Source organism: Gracilinanus agilis, chromosome 1 (assembly GCF_016433145.1).
Source record: "Gracilinanus agilis isolate LMUSP501 chromosome 1, AgileGrace, whole genome shotgun sequence".
In the NCBI taxonomy this organism is placed as follows: domain Eukaryota; kingdom Metazoa; phylum Chordata; class Mammalia; order Didelphimorphia; family Didelphidae; genus Gracilinanus; species Gracilinanus agilis.
Window position 1 is genome coordinate 522,570,080 of NC_058130.1, and position 7,515 is coordinate 522,577,594.

The 7,515-nt window shown below is 35.9% G+C and overlaps 1 pseudogene; it reads right to left on the reverse strand.

Annotated features, from left to right (window-relative positions):
• Positions 1 to 1,077: 1,077 nt before the first annotated feature.
• Positions 1,078 to 1,245, reverse strand: LOC123231721 (annotated as a pseudogene).
• Positions 1,246 to 7,515: the final 6,270 nt, after the last annotated feature.

Here is a 7,515-nt window from a genome sequence, read left to right on the forward strand (position 1 = left end):
TTTGGTTCCACTATTGAGTTTCTTTCCTTCTTCTGAGTTTGTGTTTTGGTCTTTCCTATCATGAAAAAAACTTGTATGTTGAATCATTTTTTGTTGTTATTGATTGCTCATTTTCCAGCTTTCTTCTTTTAAATTAAAAAACTATCAAAGTTTGGCTCTTTTCCTGTGGTGAAGGGAGCACGGTTCCAAATTTCAGATTTTTGTGCAGGTGCCTTCAAAGCTAGGTGAGACTCTTTATGTTTTCACTACTACCAAAGTAGAATGCTCTGAGTATAATTATGATTAATGATTATGTATGATTAATACTCTCTCAGACTATTCTCTGAACAATCACAAGCATTCTTTTCCTCCTTGGAACAATCATCAGTGTCCCCTGTTTCCCTGCAGCTACAAATGCTGGTATATGAAGCATTCCAGAGATCAGAACCCAGGACTATAAACTCAATATGTATATGGCAGTGAAAAAGGAATCTTGTACCCAGAGTCAGCTAATGGATCCTTGTAATCCCCTTTTGAGCAGCTGTCTGATCTCCCCAATAATCTGAGTCTGTGGGCTCTGAAAGTCTTTGCCACTTATCCAGCTGTCCCCACAACCTATTTTCATAATAGGGCCTGCTTTGACATACTGCTTTGCACTCCACTTCCACTCCAGTGAAATATATCTTTGTGGATTCCTTCTAAAAATTTTTTTGGTTGAAAAATTATCTCACCCCATTTTTTGTGAATTATACTGCTTTAGAATTCATTCAGAGGCATTATATCATCTATATTAAGAAGTGGTCCATGGGCTTTGTAGACTGCCAAGGGTCCCATCACATACACACACACACACACACACACACACACACACACACACACACACTCACACACACACACACACACACACTCATATACATAATTAATAAGTTCTGAATAAGTGTTGTCTGCCATATCTAGCAGTTCTAGACCTGCTGCTGCTTCCAATATTTACAAAAGAAATTTGTTCTCACTGAATGTTAGATTGGATTAATCTAACTGTTTGGGACATGTTACTGACTCTATCCAGAAACCCTATCACTGAAGATCCATAAATATAATTTAGTCCAACTTAATGAAACCAATGTCTTTTGCATATTGTCAGAAGCACTGGTGACAGTTCAGACCGTACTTTCAGATCAGGCCATGATGGTTGGAGCATACGAGGCAAGACTGAGACCCCTGGCCGAATTTGGGAGGATGGCTCCAGTAGAGCTGCTGGTGACCCATGGCTCCATTAGGAAAGCCGTGAGACAAAAAAGCTTTAGAATACTTTAGATGCTCAAAAAGCAGAAATGGCAAGGTCTCCTTCTTTTCCTTGAATCTTGATTAGGGGACAGATACCTCTTGATTCCCATGCTCTTGACTCCTTAGTTAATGGCCATCAGAGGGTCTCCCAACAGAGAGTTGTTTGTTTGGTTTTTTTGAAAGAACATGAAAAGTTCTAAAAAAAGAGAGAATTTATTTTTTTTAAACCCTTAACTTCTGTGTATTGGCTCCTAGGTGGAAGAGTGGTAAGGGTGGGCAATGGGGGTCAAGTTACTTGCCCAGGGTCACACAGCTGGGAAGTGTCTGAGGCCAGATTTGAACCTAGGACCTCCACTGAGCTACCCAGCTGCCCAGAGAGAGAATTTCTTTCTTTTTTTAGAGAATAAGCAGATAAGATTGTTTTTTATTATTCTTTGACATGAATTGAATGATGTTTTTTTGTTCGAATAATATTTAAACTGTTATTTTGCAGTTGTGAAGAAGAACATTCTTTATATCATATTTTTAGTACTACAATACCACAAGATTACTTCCCCATTGACAATTTTAAATCTATGTACTTTTCATTTCATGTTGATGAAATTTGTAAAAAAAAAATGTATAAAGTTTGAAGACAAAGTACTCCTCCTCCACCTCCTCCTACTACAATCAGTACTACAACACGGTTACTATTGCTACTCTTCTTCCTCCTAACATCATTAATTTAATTTATGTAAAACTAAGTTTTATAAAGTGGTTTATAAATATTTCATTTAATTTTCAAAATGATGAAGACTAAATGCTATTACTGTCTACCTTTTAGATATGAGGAAAGTGAGGCTCAGAGTTTAAATCATTTGTCCAAGGTCAACTAGATAGCATGAGTCAGACACAAATTCCAGTCTTTCTGTTTCCAGATATATTGATCTTGCCACCATGCCACTTATTTGTCAAATGCAATAGACAGATAAAATGTTATCTTATTCATTTGGGTCATCATCATCATCATTACCTTCATCACAATATGCTACATGAGTGTGAGTGAATAAGAGGAGAAAGAATGTCAGATAGAATATCTGTCCAAAGCATTTAACATGCAGATAAAACAAATATCAGAACTGAGTACTTAATATCTATGATGTGATTATATAAAGATTATTCAACTTTGTCCAGAACTCAGTTTTCCCATCTATAGGTTGGGGCTAATTCTTTTTTTTTTAATTTTTTATTTTTAGAAAAATTTTCCATGGTTACATAAGTCATGTTTTTACTTTCCCCTTCACCCCCTTAACCTCCCGCTCCCCTCCGCTGTAGCCAATTCACATTTCCACTGCTTTTATTATGTGTGGTCAGTCAAGACTTATTTAAACATTATTGATATTTACATGGGTGTGGTCTTTTCAGGTCTACATCCCCAATCATGTCCTCATCAACCCAAGTGTCCAAGCAGTTGTTTTTCTTCTGTTTCTACTCCTGTAGTTCTTCCTCTGAATGTGGGTAGTGTTCCTTTCCATAAATCCCTCAGAATTGTCATTGCATTGCTGCTAGTACAGATGCCTATTACATTTGATTTTACCACAGCATATCAGTCTCTGTGTATAATGTTCTTCTGGCTCTGCTCCTTTCACTCTGCATCAATTCCTGGAGGTCTTTCCAGTTCACACAATATTCCTCCAGTTTATTATTCCTTTGAGCACAATAGTATTCCATCACCAACATATACCACAATTTGCTCAGCCATTCCCCAATTGAAGGGCATACCCTTGCTTTCCAGTTTTTTACCACCACAAAGAGAGCAGCTATAAATATTTTTGTACAAGTCTGTTATTTATGATCTCTTTGGGGTACAATCCCAGCAATGGTATGGCTAGATCAAAGGGCAGGCATTCTTTTATCTCTCTTTGGGCATAGTTCCAAATTGCCATCCAGAATGGTTGGATCAGTTCACAACTCCACCAGCAGTGCATTAACCTCCCAATTTTGCCACATCCCTCCAACATACATTACTCTCCCCTGCTATCATTTTAGCCATTCTGCTAGGTGTGAGGTGATACCTCAGAGTTCTTTTGACTTGCATTTCTTTAATTATTAGATATTTAGAACACTTTGTCATGTGCTTATGGATACTTTTTATTTTTTATCTGAAAATTGCCTATTCATGTCCATTGCCTATTTATTAATTGGGGAATGGCTTGATTTTTTATACAATTGATTTAGCTCCTTATATGAGAGAATTTCTTAAGGAAATTCCAAAACAGTATATTTTCTTTATTCACTTTTCCCTCAGAGGTTTGTGCAGTGCTGATCACCAGGGAAGCCAGAGTCCCACCACATATCCCAAGGCCAACATGGACAGGCACAGAAATAACCTTCCCTCTCCTTCCCCCAGAAAACATATGTTGACTAAGAATGTGCATTTGTTGTGGCCTTCTCTGTACCCTCCTCTGAGCTCCCAGGGGATAAATCAGGCAGTTTCTAATTTGAGGTTGTATGCTAGCTTTCTCTGTAACCTGATTCAAATCATTACAAGTTTCAGGACCCCGAGTTTTTAATCTGGAGAATTTAAAAAATATGGCACTTTCTTTTGACCCCATCATAAGACTGCAGAGGTTTATAAAAAATTTGTGCAAAGTGGGTTTAGCTAGTTAGATTATGTGGTTGTTGTTGCTAGTGTTGTTGATATTCTTAGGTGTCTTTATCACCCCTCTTTGATGTTTCTCCTTTTGAACAAGTTTCCTGTCCCTAGGACTAATGTAGTTTCAATCACTGCATTGGAAAGAAACTTAATTTTCCAATTCTGAAACTATTAACTAGCCTAAACATGTCTATATACAAAACTATACATATTTGAATTTTGAAATTATGGCTTTAAAATCACTCAATACTCCCACTCATTTTATATTTACTCTTGAAATGATAGATAATGCTGAAAAGGAACATAAAATTCATTTTATTGTCCTATAAAAATTATGCATTATTTTTTGGAAATTAAAACAAAATAATGTCTAATTCACAATTTGGAAGCAATTTTTATTTTTCATTATGGAAATTGAAATTTTAGTTGTAAAATTTATTAGTTGTAATGTGTCCATTTTAATTATTGAAAAAAAGCACTCATTTTATGAGGATCATCATTCATTGGTACTTCCAAAGTAAGGCTCCTAACTTGCTTATATACATGATATTCTTACCTATACTTGACACTTTCAAACCAAGAACCTATCTAATTTCATGTTGATCCTAACTAGCCCTTTCTGTGAACTTACCTGGCTTCACTCTTTGTGACTAGAAGTATTAAGGTAATGATGTTGGGTAATAAGTCCTCCAACAAGCCTGACCTACCTTTCCCAGTGAACCTTCAAACCCAGAAATCTAGTTTACCAGAACCATAATCCTATGGAGGCTGAGGGTGTCTGAAGCCAAAACACTGAAAATATTCTAATGACCTTAAAACCATTAAAGGTTTTTTAGTGAAAGAATAATATGATGATTCAGGAAGAATAATCCATCATTGGAGTGTTTTGATTTTGTTTTTTGCTCAGTCATCCAATTCTCAATGACCCTGTATGGGGTTTTCTTGGCAAAGATACTAGAAAGCATTTGCAATTTCCTTTTCTGTAGAATTAAGTAAAAAACAAATTAAATGACTTGCCCAAGGTCACACAGCTAGTAACTTAGGCCAGGTTTTTTTGTCTTTATTTTATATCAATAACAAAATTTCACACTTTTCCCAAAGAAATGTGATTCATGTTGTCTCTCTCCCTTCTTTCCTCCCCCATCCTGGAGATGACAAGCAATTTAGTATGGATTAAAAATGCATTATCAAGCAAAACATAGTTCCATATTGTTCATTTTTGTTAGTGAATGATCTTCTAAAACAAAACTCCAAATCATATATCCAAATAAAATAATGAAGTGATAAATCATATGTTACCATCTGCATTTTATATTCCAACATTTCTTTCTCTGAAGGTGGATAGCAATCTTCTTCGTAAATCCCTCAGCATTGTCCTGGATCATTTTGTTGATGTTAATAGCAAAGGCTATCACATTTGATCATTCTACAATATTGCAGTTACTGTGTATAATATTCTACTGGTTCTACTTATTTCACTCTGCATTTGATCATGGAGGTTTTTCCAGTTCTTTCTGAAATCATCCTGTTCATCATTCTTTATAGCAAAATAGTATTGTATCACTATCATATACCACATTTTGTTCAGCTATTCCCCAATTGAGGGGCATCCCTTTAGTTTCCAATTCTTTGCCACTACAAAAAAAGCAGGTACAACTATTTTTGTTAAAACAGGTCTTTTCCCGTTTTCAAAAATCTCTTTGGGATAAAGGCTTAGTAGTGGTATTTTTAAATTATTTTTTTATTTAGAATATTTTTCCATTGTTACATGATTCATGTTCTTCCCTCACCACCTCCCAGAAGACACACAATTCCACTGGGTTTTACAAGATTTATTTCAATATTATTGATAGTTGCACTAAGGTGATTGTTTAGCATCTGCATCCCCAATAATATCCCCATCAACCCATTTGTTCAAGCAGTTGTTTTTCTTCTCGGTTTCTACTCCTGTAGTTCTTCCTCTGAATGTGGTTAGTGTTCTTTTCCATAAATCCTTCAGAATCTTCCTGGGTCATTGCATTACTATTAGTACAGATATCCATTACATTCCATTTTACCACAGTGTATCAGTCTGTGTGTACAATGTTCTCCTGGTTCTGCTCCTTCCACTCTGCATCAATTCCTATAAGTCATTCCAGTTCACACAGAATTACTCCAATTCATTATTCCTTTGAGCAAAATAGTATTCCATCATCAACAGATACTACAATTTGTTCAACCATTCACCAACTGAAGAACATTTCCTCGTTTTCCAGTTTTTTGCCATCATGAAGTGCGTGGCTATAAATATTTTTATACAACTCTTTTTCCCTATTAACTCTTTGGGGTATAAACCCAGCAGTGGTATGGCTGGATCAAAGGTGAGGCAGTCTTTTAGTGCTCTTTGGGAATAGTTCCAAATTGGCATCTAGAATGGTTGGATCAGTTCAAAACTCCACCAGCAATGCACTAATGTTCTAATTTTGCCACATCCCCTTCAACATTTATTACTTTCCTATGCTGTTATGTTAGCCAATCTGCTAAGTGTGAGGGGGTATCTCAGAGTTGTTTTTATTTGTATTTCTCTAATTATTAGAGATTCAGAACACTTTTTCATGTGTTTGTTGATAGTTTTGATTTCTTTATCTGAAAATTGCCTATTCATGTCCCTTGTCTATTTACCAATTGGGGAATGGTTTGAATTTTTGAACAATTGAATTTGCTCTTTATTTATATGAGTAATTAGACTTTTAGCAGAGATTTTTCTTATAAAGATTTTTTTCCCAGTTTGTTACTTCTCTTCTAATTTTGGTTGCATTTGTTTTATGTCTACAAAACCTTTTTAATTTAATGTAATCAAAATAATTAATTTTTACATGTTGTAATTTTTTTCTAACTCTTGCTTGGTTTTAAAATTGTTCCTTTCCCAAAGATCTGACAAGTATACTATTCTGTGCTTACCTAATTTACTTATACTTTCCTTCTTTATATTCAAGTAATTCACCCATTCTGAATTTATCGTAATATAAGGTGTGAGATGTTGATCTAGACCAGTGATGGGCAAAGTTTTAAAGAGGGGGCCAAAGGAAAGGAAATGATCATCTGTCAGTCTGTTTCTAAGGCAATTCTTTCAAAGTTTCATTGTATTGTATCCTACTCAGTGTATTTGTCAGATTAGGAATAATGTCTCACAGCATGGATAGAACATTTCAGGAGTCCCCACCTGGCTTGCAGGCTGTAGTTTGCCCATCAGTGATCTAGACCCAATCTCTCCCATATTGTTTTCCAATTTTCCCAGCAGTTTTTGTCCCAAAAGTTGGGCTCTTTGGGTTTATCATAGACTGTCTTGCTGAGGTCACTTATCCCAAATCTATTTCACTGATCCTCCCTTCTGTCTCTTAGCCAGTACCATATCATTTTTTTATAGCTGCATTTTTTAACATTTATTAATATTCATTTTTAACATGGTTACATGATTCATGCGCCACCTTTCCCCTTCAACCCCCCCTCCTACGCCCCCCCCACCCATGGCCGATGCGCATTTCCACTAGTTTTGTCATGTGTCCTTGATCAAGACCAATTTCCAAATTGTTGGTAGTTGCATTGGTGTGGTAGTTTCAAGTCCACACCCTCAATCA